Here is a 13,124-nt window from a genome sequence, read left to right as displayed (position 1 = left end):
CCATACACATAAAATAAATGTTTTTTTAAAAAAGAAGCCATCCCACAAAAAGCCAATTAGGCTGATGTTCCTAGATAAAAACTTGGAGTGAATTAAACGGTTACTTCCCCAGCTACAGTAAGCAGAAAGCGGTCTTTTCTTGTTTCTGTCCCTGCTTTTTGCAGATGAAGCCCAGCAGCCGGATGTACTGGGCAAGTGGCCTACCACTGAACAGCTCGGTGGCAGTCTACCCCACTCTCAGTCTTGTGTTTCTGGTGCTTTCTGTGGCCCTTTCTGGTTGGCTGATGAATCAATGTGTAATCTGTCCAAATGGGTGAGACTGCGTGGGAAGGGTTTTCAAAACAAACTAAAAAAAAAACCCAGCCCGGAACCCTTTCCTGTGGCTGGCAGAAAAGGGCAAGGAAGAACTCCTTTGTTTTGGAGAAACTAGAGAGCCCTGGCTGTGTTAGACCCGAGGCCCTGGGGCCACCCAGACTATGCCAAGGCTCTCTTGAACTTGGCTTTGGCAAAGCTTCCTGTAGCCGATGGCTCCTGCCTAACCTGCTGCCGCTGTGTGGTCCAGCTACACTGAACTATTTTGGGTCCCCTGGGGATCATATTCTGTCACCTCCAGGCCGTGGCCCAGGCTGTTTCCTGGTAGGGTTCGTTCCACTCTCCTCTCCCCCAGCATTCTAAGCCTCGCCATCTTCTGTCTGCTCCTCAGTGCCTTCGTCACCCCCCCTCAGACCTTCTCTCCTCTCCCGGCGGCAGCCTTCTCTAAGCTCTCAGGGAACCGTCTTTTTCTGCCCACTTCTTACATTTTAATTAGCTGTCCCTCTTTGATGTCCCCCTGAGATCCTGAGGTACTTGGGGTCAGGAACCATCTGGGACACCGATACAAAACTCCAAAGCCAGGGCAGCCCTGGGGATATGCAGAGCCCGGAAAGAGATAGCGACCTGCTCCTGCTCCGCTTTACGTCGTCGTGCAGAGCCATGTATCGGAACTGTGTTCTGGAGCCAGGGGTAGGGCGGGGATCGGGGAGAGGGGTCTTCACATGCCTGTCATCTCAGTACTGCAGAACACAGCCTGGACAGTTGGGTGCTGTGTTCCGGAAGTCTGAGGATTCACTGACCTCATTCCGCGTCTTGGGAGAACATGACTGAAGTCAACTTTCTGGCAAGTTCATCTGAGGAAGAAGTGAGTTATCAAACCACGCATGGGTCCCCAGCCGAGCTGCCAAGGACCTGCTTTGATGTCAAGTGGCCAGAGTGTGATCTTCCAATGTTCTCTGTTCCATTTATAGGCATCATTACCAGTCATACGAACACTCACTTCCTGCTTCCTCTGCCTTGGGCATCTCCCTGTGGCATAAAGCTAGTTTCTCAGTTGTCTCCAGGCAGACAAATCCCCATCCCATCCTCGGGTGATCTGGAAGCTGAAAGTCAACAGTGGGTGTCCCCTGCTTGTAGGATTTTGACCTTTGACAACTTTGCTTGCCCCCATGTCCTGCAGGTACCTCACTCTTCCATCCAGAAACTCATTCCCGACTGCCTGCTGTGTGCCAGGGAACAGAATGGGAAGCAAGAGGCTGTGGTCCTTTCCTGTAAACTGCAGTAAAACCAAAGGCGTTTGCAGTGAAAGTAAATTATATTCACACATGAATGTCCGATGGCAAATCACACAGAAGGCAATGAAAACCGCAAACTTACTCTGCTTTAGAAGCCAACAAATGAGCAGGGCGTGGTGGTTCAAGACTTCAATCCCAGCACTCCGGAGGCAGGCGGATCTCTGTGAGTTCGAGGCCAGCCTGGTCTACAGAGTGAGTTCCAGGACAGCCAGGGCTACACACAAAGAAACCGTGTCTCAAACAAAACAAATAAACAAACAAAATAGCCCACAAATGATGGCAATCTTGTTACCGGAGATTTTTACCATGTAAGCCTGGGCCCTGGCTGCCATAACGAGGTGCACACGTGGCTACCCGCCTCAATATGCCAATGAAAAAAATAAGTGAAAAGCCGCAGAGCTGGCTCAGTGGTAAAAGCTCTGGCTGCTCTTCCAGAGGACCTTCCAGCACCCGTATGGTGGCTCATCATCCAGTTCTAGGGGATCAAAGGTCCTCTTCTGGCTCTGTGGGTACCAGGCATGCTCAAGGTATACATACATACATACATATATATATATATGTGTGTATGTGTGTGTGTGTGCAAAACATGTGAACACAAAGTAAAAAAAAATTATTTTGTTTTGTTTTGGTTTTTAAGACAGGGTTTCTCTGTGTAGCCCTGGCTGTCCTAGAACTCACTCTGTAGCCCAGGCTGGCCTTGAACTCACAGAGATTCGCCTGCCTCTGCCTCCTGAGTGCTGGGATTAAAGGCGTGCGCCACCAACTCCTTGCTGTAAGTAAAAAAAAATTAATTAAAAATAAGAAACAAAATAGAAGTAATAGGGAAACACAGAGAAAGGGTTTCCCAGGGTGGCTGCCTTGAGAAGAGACACAAATAAAGAGGCCTAGTGACCCCTCTGTCAGGGTGCTAGCTAGCATGAGGTTTAGGTTTAAACAGAGGGCAAGAGTATACCTCACTTGCTCAAGTAAATTACCTCCCATCCATACTCCTGATCCCAATTAAATACAGTAGAACACACACACACACACACACACACACACACACACACACACACACACACACACGGAAGGTGTCTGCTGGTCTCAGGAAGAGGCTCTGAAGAGTCAACATTTTAGACCCAGACTCCACCTACCCGACCGCCTGGATGATTCCTTCCTAATGATGATAATCCCTTCCCACCCTGGCTTCTCTGCAGGACAGTGCAAAGGCTCTCTCTGGGGGTGGGGGCGTAGCTCGGGAAAGAGTGCTTGCCTAGGTGTGTGGAGCTGGACGCACACCCCCCAAAACCAGAGCATCAGGACTAAGTCAGACACAGGGTCCCTCGAGCTGGGGAACGTCTTCCTGTGGGGTGGGGCCACCAGAGGGCAGTGGTGAGGATCACCAGAGAAGCCTGGTGCCCCCTGCTGCCACCTTCTGGTCCTCAGGCTTCACCATACATAGGGTCGCTAATGTCCCCAGCTGGGTCCTGTCCCCCTCCCTGCAGCCCCGGGAGGACCCTCACTCAATGAAGTTCCCATCTCCTCTGCTTTCAACCTTTGCTCTTCTTTCCTAAAGGGCTTCCGGATGTCAAATATGGCTTCTACACACACACACACACACACACACACACACACACACACACACCACCCCTATTGTAGCCTAAGGTGGCCTCAAACTCACAGTCCTGCTGACTCAGCATTCCTAAGTGCTTCCTGGCTTCCCTACACTCTCCAGGTTTCCTTTCTTTCTGTGTGTGTGTGTGTGTGTGTGTGTGTGTGTGTGTGTGTGTGTGTGTGTGTAGGTGCCCAAAGAGGCAAAAGAGGGCATCGGATCCCCTACAGCTGTAGTTACAGGCAATTGTGAGCATCCTGAGTGCTCTTCATGGCTGAGCCATCTCTCAGGCACCAAGCCCATCTCTCCTTGAGACGCTTCCACGAATTCTCTGACTCCCACCAATAAGCCACAGGGACCATCCAATTTCACTTTTGTCTGTCCATCTCAATTTCCCTTCAGTCCTACCCCATCCACAATGCCTCATCCCTTGGCAGCCATGACTACAATTGTGTCATTTCAGGAATATTATATCAATGGAATCCTATAGTATAGGAGTTTTGTGATGGACTTTTTTTTTTTTTTTTTTTTTTCTATCAAGGTTTGGCTATGCCACCCTGGCTGACCTGGAACTTCCTATGTAGACTAGGTTGGCTTCAAACTCATCCACAATCCTCCTGCCTCTGCTTTCTAATTGGTGGGATTATAGGTGTGTGGTTACCACACCCAAACTTCTGGGTGAACTTTTTCACTGAACATTACTCTTGGAGTTGGCTTCTGCTCAGCAAGCACAGTTTACCTAACTGTTCATCCTGCAGATTCTAATGCTAAAGAAGAGAAACAAAAAGCCTGGAAGAGCCGGTGGTGGTGGTGGTGGTGGTGGTGGTGGTGGTGGTGGTGGTGGTGGTGGTGGCACATGCCTTTAATCTCAGCACTTGGGAGGCAGAGCCAGGTGGATGTATGTGAGTTTGAGGCCAGCCTGGTCTACAGAGCGAGATCCAGGACAGGCACCAAAACTGTACAGAGAAACTCTGTCTCGGTGGTGGGAGGGACCCTGGAAGAAGGAAACCTTGCCTGTGTGACTGTTATCCAAATACCTTAATTGCATATGGAAAAACTATGCCCAAAGAATGATCAATATGCTGCAATAGCATATGAGAAATTCATAGCAGGAAAATGGCTTAATATTCAAGAGACAATATCATCAAGACTCCTTGAGCCTTGGCTTTAACTCTGGAAGGCCCTGGGTTCTTCCAGGTATTAGCTTTTGCCATAGTCAGCTGAATTCCTACTTCCTATTTCTACGGCTCCCAGCATCTGATGTGGGTGCTGGGAGCTGCACTCTGATCCTCTGGCAGAGCAGTCTGTGCTCTTAACCACTGAGCCTTCTCCCCACCCCCCATCTCCTAATGCTATTGGGTTTTTTCCTACCGAGTTTTCATTCTGTATGTTTAGATTCTAGCCCTTTCATCGGCTCTGTAGGTTGGAGGCATTTTCTCCCAGTCCATAGCTACAACTGTTTCTTAGTCTTCTGTACAAAGTCTATTGCAAAACAAAGGCTTTTAATTTTAATCAAGTAAAGTTTATTAATGTTTCCCTTTATGGATCATGCCTTGGGGTGTAGCTCTTTCCTGGATCTAGATTCTAAAGGTTTTCCTTTTCCCAATTAGTTAGTTTTTTTCTAATTACATATTTTTTTTTCTCGAAACAGGGTTTCTCTGTGTTGTTTTGGTGCCTGTCCTGGAACTCGCTCTGTAGACCAAGCTGGCCTCAAACTCACAGAGGTCTGCCTGCCTGTGCCTCCTGAGTACTGGGATTAAAGGCATGAGGCACCACCAAATGGCTTAAATTACATTTTAATTTATTTTGTGTGGGTATGTGTGCATTTATGTGTGAGCACACTCATGCCAGGGCGCTCCTGCTGTGATCAGAAGACAACTTGCAGGACTCAGTTCTCTCTCTTCACCTCCTGGGGCCCAGGAATTGAACTCAAATGCTCAGGGTTAACAAGCATCTTTACCCACTGGGCTATCTCACTGGCTCGGGTTGTTTTTGTTTGGTTGGGTTTTTTTTTTTTGTTTGTTTTGTTTTGTTTTGTTTTTTTTCTGAGACAGGGTTTCTCTGTGTAGCTTTGCGCCTTTCCTGGAACTCGCTTTGGAGACCAGGCTGGCCTCAAACTCACAGAGATCCACCTGCCTCTGCCTCCCGAGTGCTGAGATTAAAGGCATGTGCCACCACCACCCTGTGATTATCAACTATTTAAAGGGCTCTCTTAAAAAAAAAAAAGAAAGAAAGAAAAGTTAGGTGGTGGTGGTGGCGGCGGCGGCGGCGGCGGCGGCGGCGGCGGCAGCGGTGTTGGCGCACGCCTTTAATCCCAGCACTCGGGAAGCAGAGCCAGGCGAATCTCTGTGAGTTCGAGGCCAGCCTGGTCTACAGAGCGAGATCTAGGACAGACACCAAAACTACACAGAGAAACCCTGTCTCGAAAAACCAAAAAAAAAAAAAAGTTGGATACATCCATCCTTTTGTCTCCATGGGGAAAAATCAAAGGCAGATTCAAAAGGAAATTAGACAGCTCAAAGCATTTTATTCATTTGGTGGTACTGGGAATAGGACCTAGGGCCTTGTATCAACTAGGCATGTACCCATCCACTGAGCTGTACTCTACCCTTAAGAGCATTTTACAAAGATTGCTGGATAAATGGCTCAGTGGTTAAGAGCGCTGGCTGTTCTTCCAGGACCCGGGTCTGATTCCAGCACCCACATGGCAGCTCACAACCGACTGTAATTCTAGTTCCAGAGGATCAGATGTCCTTTTCTGGCCTCTGTGGCACATGTGGTCAGGCCAAACACCTATACACACATTAAAAAAAGATTGCTTATCACAGTTACATTAATAATAAAATAAACGATAATAAAAATAATAGGGCTAAAGCTTCCTTAATATCCCAGAGGGAAAACAATTTTTTTTGACAATGGTCATATAGTACATTGGCTATGACTCAGTAGGAGACTGTTTGCCTGGCCTGTGTGACTCCCTGGGTTTCACCCCAGCTTTGGGGCATGTGTGTGTGTATATACACAGCTCTGTAAGGAGTAAGCTACCCCCCACCAGGCATTTGACAAAAAACAGGTGACCCTGTTGCTGAGGAGAGGCCAACATTGAACAGTGATCAGATGAAAGTTAGCCTAAAGAGCCTGTGTGGTTTATGATGTTCCCTCCCGAGGCAGGCCACAGAGAGCAGAATCCCTCCTCTGTGTGGTCACCCTCTGAAGCACTGTGCCCTTCTCCATATCTCGCCCTACGCATCTGCTCCCATGCTCCTTTGCAACACCCTTCACAGCAGATGGGCTCTCCTGGGGTTCCGTGAGCCACACTAGCAAAGCAATCGAACGAACCAAAGGTGGGTCAGAAGGAAAAGGCCTGAGGCTTGTAACGGCTGCCTTTCTTGTTACTGAGATGGGACCTCATGTAGCTCAGGCTGGTCTTGAACTCTGTGTAGCACAGGCTGGCCTTAGACTCCTGATCCTCCTGCCTCCACCTCCCAGTGCTAGCCTGATGAGCACGCACCACCATGCCAGCTTTTTACTGGGCATGCTGGGCAAGCATTCTCCAGCCACAGCCGAAGAGATCTAGTAACCTTTCCTCCGAGTCACATTGTCTTTCAGGAAAAACAACACTTCAAGGACAGATCCCTCTCCATCATGAGGACAAGTACCCATGAAGGTTCAGCCCTCAGAGGTTAACACATTGAAAAATGACCAGACTGTCTCATCAGGTACGGGTGCCTGCTGCCAAGTCTGACAACCTGAGATTGATCCTTAGGATTCACATGGTGGAAGGAGAAAACCAACCCCCAAAATCTGTCATCTGAGCTCCACTCCAGTACATTGGCATCTCTATGCAGGTGTGCACGCGCACGCACACACACACACACACACACACACAAATAATAAAGGAAATAAATAAAATCAAACATACAAATAGTGAAAAAAAAAATGATCAGACTACCTTGCTGTACAAGGCTCCAGCAGAGATAACGGGTCAGTGACCACATCTCTCAGAGTGGGCCACTCCAAACTGGCTGCTATCCTTCTAAAGGGGAGGAGTTTGCATGTTCCCATGAATTCATGTACACACAGACATCTATGGGCCAAAAAAAAGAGGCCTGGAGCTGCCTTCAGCCTCCGACACTAGCAGCTGCCTCTGCAAGTCTTGGGGAGAATCCCTGTATGTGGCTGTCACAGCTGTTTCTTAGGGTGGCCCCGGGAATCCACTGCATTTAGCCATGGAGGCAAGTGCACACCAGTGTCCTGGGGTAGGGAAGGCAAGCTGAGGTGGGTCACAACCACTGTAGTTCCTAGGGATGATAACCACTGGGTACCTGAGTTTCCTCAGCCTTCTTTTATGTCATTCTCCTGCTGGACCACCTGCATCATGCAGAGATCCGCAGGAGGCAGACACAGCCCATAGTGTTCCTCACCATCAGGCAAGGGAGACAAGACTAGAAGACAGCTTGGCCAGGGGCCTGAGGTGGTACCATTAGGGCATCCGATAGGGAGCCTGCAGAAACTTCCTGCAGAATACTGTGCAGCCAATGCCTTTGCTCTGGTTGTGTGTGTGTGTGTAAGAGAGGGAGAGGTTTTTCTTGTGCCGATGAAGGAAAAGTGTCTAGACTGTAGAGGTAGCAGTAACGAAAGCAAAGTGCTCAGGAATGTATAGCTCTCCCCACAGGACATGAGGAAGCAGGGCAGGGCAGGAAGAATGTCTAGGAAAGGTGGGAGCAGCTGTGGTGGGACTCCTTGTCAGGAGTGCCCTGCAGACCCTAGGTTATAGAAAGCTCCTTGGTGGAGTTTCACTGGACAGTAGCTATGGGGCAGCAGGGTAGAGAGGACAAACTGGGGTGGGCCATGCCCACTGTGGTGCCCAGGGATGATGCCACTGGGCATCTGAATTTCTTCATCCTTCTTTTATGTCGTTCACCTGCTGGACCACCTGCATCATGCAGAGTTCTCGGCTTCCAAATTCTCCTAAGTGCCCCTCTGCCGTGAGTTTTCAGGCCAAGGTCTGGAAGACTCCCTACACCCCCAGGTTTCTCCCTGAAAATGGCACAAGGCAGGAAGAGACAGTGCCCTTGTTCTGCGCGCTGGGACTTTGCAAGTCTCTGTGAGCCTTAATTCCCTCATCTTCCAGATGTGAGAATCTTCACACCACCTCCTTAGCGCAGATAATCTGGAAGAACCAGGTAAAACGTGACATGCCATGGACACATCAGGAGCTGCCATCTGCAGAAACAGGCCTCAAGCCAAGCAGAGACATGCACCTGTAGTCCCAGTTACTCAGGAAGCTGAGGCTGGAGGACTGTTTGAACCAGGAGTTAAAGATGAGCATGACTAACATGGCCAGACTCCATTTAGAAACAGAAGCTGCTCAGGACAGGTCAGGGTGCAGCTGGTTGTAGACAGGCCTAAGCATGTGGCTATGAGGACAGGAGTGACTAGACCAGGGAACCAGTGACAGCTCATGGGCAGATCAAGGTCCTGTTGCTCCCTGGACTTGATCAAGACAATGGCCTGACAGGGATTCCCACACCAAGGGTTGTGTCCCTTCCATCAGGTTCCCCAGTGACAGTGCCACACAGCTATTGTCCAGACACTGGCTTCCCTCTTCCCTTCCTTCCACTGTCATAGTTCCCACATGCTGAGGGCCCGGACCAATCTTAGAGAATGAAGGAATCCTCACATGCCCAGGCCACAGCTGAATGCACACTCATAGTCCATTACCAACAAAAGCCCCTGGAAAGAATGTTCCCAGCCCTTCTGAACAGTAGCCCTTAAGCATACAGCCCTGTCAAGGCACTGGGGCTCACCAAGGGCAGCCCCAATTCACAGATGGAGAATGGAGTTCACCAAGGTGTCCCCACAGGCCACCTCAAGGAGGATGGCAGTCTGGCCAGTACTTACACTGTGTGCATCCTAAGGGGTCCCTGGCTGTAGCTCCACAGACTTCAGCTGTTCTCCTAGCCCTTAAATTTTGGAAACAAGGGCTGGAGAGATGGCTCAGAGGTTAAGAGCACCGACTGCTCTTCCAGAGGTCCTGAGTTCAATTCCCAGCAACCACATGGTGGCTCACAACTGTCTGTAATTTCTGTTCCAGGGGATTCAACACCCTCACACAGACATACATGTAGGCAAACATCAATGTACATAAAATACAAATTATTTTAAAAAAATTGGAAACAAATGTGGAATATTTGTACACTGTGTGAAAATATATTGCTATGATTGGTGTAATAAAAAAAAACTGAACAGCCGGGCTGGAGAGATGGCTCAGCCATTAAAGGCTAAGCTCACAACCAAAAATGAGTTCGGTTCCCAGCACCCATGGCTGTCTCTCCAGCCACAAAAAAGAAAAAGGGGGAAAAAAAAAAGCGCTTAACAGCCAATAGCTGGGCAGGAGGTATAGGTGGGACTTCTGGGCAGAAAGAGAACTCTGAAAAAAAGGCCGAGTTGCCAGCCAGTCTCAGAGGAAGCAGCATGGGCAGTGCAGAGAGGTGACGAGCCACACGACAGAGTGTAGATGAAAATAAATGGGTTAAGTTACAAGAGCTAGTGGGACAAGCCTAAACTATGGCTAAGATTTAGATGAAAATAAATGGGTTAAGTTACAAGAGCTAGTGGGACAAGCCTAAGCTATGGCTAAGATTTCATAATTAATAAGTCTCCATGTCATTGTGAGCTGGCAGCCCAAAGGAAAACCTGACTACAAACAAGGTCTTGTGAGCCAGTGTGGACACCGACTTCTCAGGCCACCGTGAGGTGAGGAGCCTTATCCACTCACTCCCCTGGCCTTCACTTACGCTTCACCAAGGGCCTTGCATCAAGAGGAAAGATTATAAGCTGAAATCTTTGAAACCATATGCAAAATAAACCCATTCTCCTTTAATTAAAAAGAAAGCCCTAGCTGGGCGGTGGTGGCGCACGCCTTTAATCCCAGCACTCGGGAGGCAAAGCCAGGCGGATCTCTGTGAGCTCGTGGCCAGCCTGGGCTACCAAGTGAGTTCCAGGAAAGGCGCAAAGCTACACAGAAAAACCCTGTCTCGAGGAAAAAAAAAAAAAAAAAAAAGAAAGCCCTAGGATGTCCCCCATGAGAACTGAGCCAGAGCCAGGTGTGATGGCGCACGCCTTTGGTCCCAGCACTCAGGAGATATCTGTGAGTATGAGGCCCAGCCTGGTCTACAGAGTGAGTTCTAGGACAATCAGGGCTACACAGAAAAACCCTGTCTTCAAAACAAAACAGAAGCAGAACTGAGCCGGAAGCCAGTTTGGATTGGGGGCCGTAACTGGCTGTGTGGCTGCCTCCAAATTCCCGCTTCAGCACCTGTAACAGGACTTACTCACTGTTTGCAAGGAAGTGAAAGACTAAACAGTCAAATCCACCGCCACCGCCCTCTCCTCCTCCGACTGAAAGCCCACGATGTTAATGTTCACTAATTCATGTCCAGACTCTCCTAGACTGGCCAGCACAATGAACTAAGTCAGCAACAGTTTTCTAGAGACATCTCATTCACTCAGAGCCCCAGTCTGGTCTGTCCAGATAAACCAACCACCTCTTCACTGGCCTCCCACTTCTGATCTGCCCGTCTCCATGAGCCTCATGCACTAACCCAAACCCTTATCTGCTCTTCTGGATGGTGAGGCACTGGAAGGGCACTAGAAATACCCTGTTGCAGGTTAGACAGAATTCAGGGTGGTCCTCACTGGCACCTGGGGATCTGCCAGCTCAACAGAAAGGGGTTCAAGGGGTCTAACACCAGCAAAGCTGCCAGAGCCCCGGGCTCTGGGACTGAGAGACCTTGCTTCTCCACTCTGTGATCGGGATAGGACAGTGCTTATAAATATATCCAAAGTTCTCAAGCCCCTTCCTCTAAGAGAGTGAACCCTCAGACACCCTCTCTAGCATGTAGCCTCATCAGATTATCTACCAGGCTGGCGAAGAGGCTCTGGGAAGGACTTTCATGCTCACTGCAATCTTTCCTGACTGCTTGGCACCCGGAAACAGGCTGGTAACTTGACTCCCCTTCCAAACTGTCAACGCAGCGGTCCCATCTGCCTCATTAAAATTGATGTCAGCACAACCTGACAGGGCTGGAGAAAGCAGAAGGTCACAGAAAAGGGCAGTGTTTAGTGGTTCTGTCCAATCCTCCTTATGCTAGGGTAGTGTAGCCCAACAGAGATGCCAGAGAGCAAAAGCTCCACTGTGCTTAGCAGCCTGAATGTCCACAGATAGATGGCTGTGGACAGTTAGGTTTTATAAGCGTGGAGATCACACCATTATGTGGGTTCTGGGGATCCCCTGGAAAACAGTAGTTCCTAAGTGTCATTACTACTGTGGCTAGATTCCTGTACTAGAGTGAACTCAAGGTAAGAACACAGGGTTGTAGCAGGCCTTTTACCCAGGTCCTTCCAACAGGCCTCAGCTCTGTTTCCTCACCTCTGCTGGCATTTCACTCAGGTATACCCATGGCCCCACTGGAGCCGGCCACACCTGGCTATGCACTCCAGCACAGTCATGTCTTATTCTCCAGTCGCTGGAAGTAAACCCACTCAGTGAAGTCCTTCATGTGGGCAACAAGTAGAAATAGTTGGCTCCACGATCATGTTACCATAAAACTTGCTTCCTAGAACTAACACTCTTCAGCCAAGGGTGGCTGAGCCTTAAGCCCCATCCAAGAGATAGAATCATGTCAGAGGCTTCTGGTAAACCCAGTTTGAAAAGAAAATCAATAAAACCAACTCCTGGCTGAAGATTTACCTAAGCACCTGAAAGGCCACATCAGAGGCAGAAGCTAGCACCACAGTGAGCACAGAAAGCCTTGGCCAGTGATATTGTTGTCTCCAGCCTCGCCTCTCAAGCCCTCTGTTCTAACTCCCTGGTCAAATCTGCCTTCTCAACATGGTCCCACCTCTATTCTGTTTACCATGGCCCTCCTTCGTGCCCAGCTAAGGAACCTGGCGTATCCTAGGACAGACACTGTCAAGTTCTGTGAATCATAAAGTTACTGTCTTTGGTATCTGACAAGGTACGCAAACCGTCTGTCTGAATATATGTATGGAGGTCAGGTGAAAGTCTGTGCTCACGGAAGCCAGAAGAGGGCATCCGATCCCCTGGGCTGAAGTTCTAGGCACTTGGCAGGAATCCTGCTTGTTGTGTGTTAGGATTCTACCCAATTCTGACCCTCATGATTGTACAGCAAATGTTCTTAATTGCTGAGCTCCCTCTATTGCCCCAGACTGCAGTAAAGATGTCTAGGCTGAAGAAACCAATGAAAAATATACTGAAGATTTGCTATGGAAGGAATAAGGCCTTGTGGTTGAGGAAAATCATACAGGTCCAACCAACATTTCCTTTGCAAAAGATAAAAACATCTTAAATCATGAGACTTGGATTTTTAAATATCTAATTTGGAAGCTCCATTGACACTGAGACTTTTCTTAAGTTATAAACTCAGGTTCTAATCTTTCATATTCATTTTATATGGCATAGCTCGACATACCACACCTCCAAATCGCCTAAACCCGCATTACCCACACTGCAGAGTATCACCCCTTCACCCAGCCCCGTAAGAACAGGGAACATTGGCACCCTCACAGTGAGCTGAGCACCGGACCTGCCCATCCCTTGCTTGGCAAGGTTGTTTTTTTTTTTCCACAGCACTCCTGCTCAGAGGCTTGTCTTGATAATAAACTATGAGCTCAGCTCAGCCAGTCTAACATACGCACTCTAGCCTTGTCTCCAAGTCCATTATTTATCTCAAGTCTTTAGTCATTTTTAGGCTAAATTTTAGACTAAAAGGGACCCTGAGTCAACATATGGTTAAGGCTTTCCCCTTGACTCATGTACTGGTTTGCAGAGGCTCCAGATTATTCAATTGCTGTATTCTTTTCTGGTGCTGGGACTCTAACCCAGGGCCTTATGCACAGTA

This window comes from Peromyscus eremicus, chromosome 2 (assembly GCF_949786415.1).
Source record: "Peromyscus eremicus chromosome 2, PerEre_H2_v1, whole genome shotgun sequence".
NCBI classification, from domain to species: domain Eukaryota; kingdom Metazoa; phylum Chordata; class Mammalia; order Rodentia; family Cricetidae; genus Peromyscus; species Peromyscus eremicus.
The sequence above is the reverse complement of the archived record's forward strand: the minus strand, read 5'-3'. Positions refer to the sequence as shown.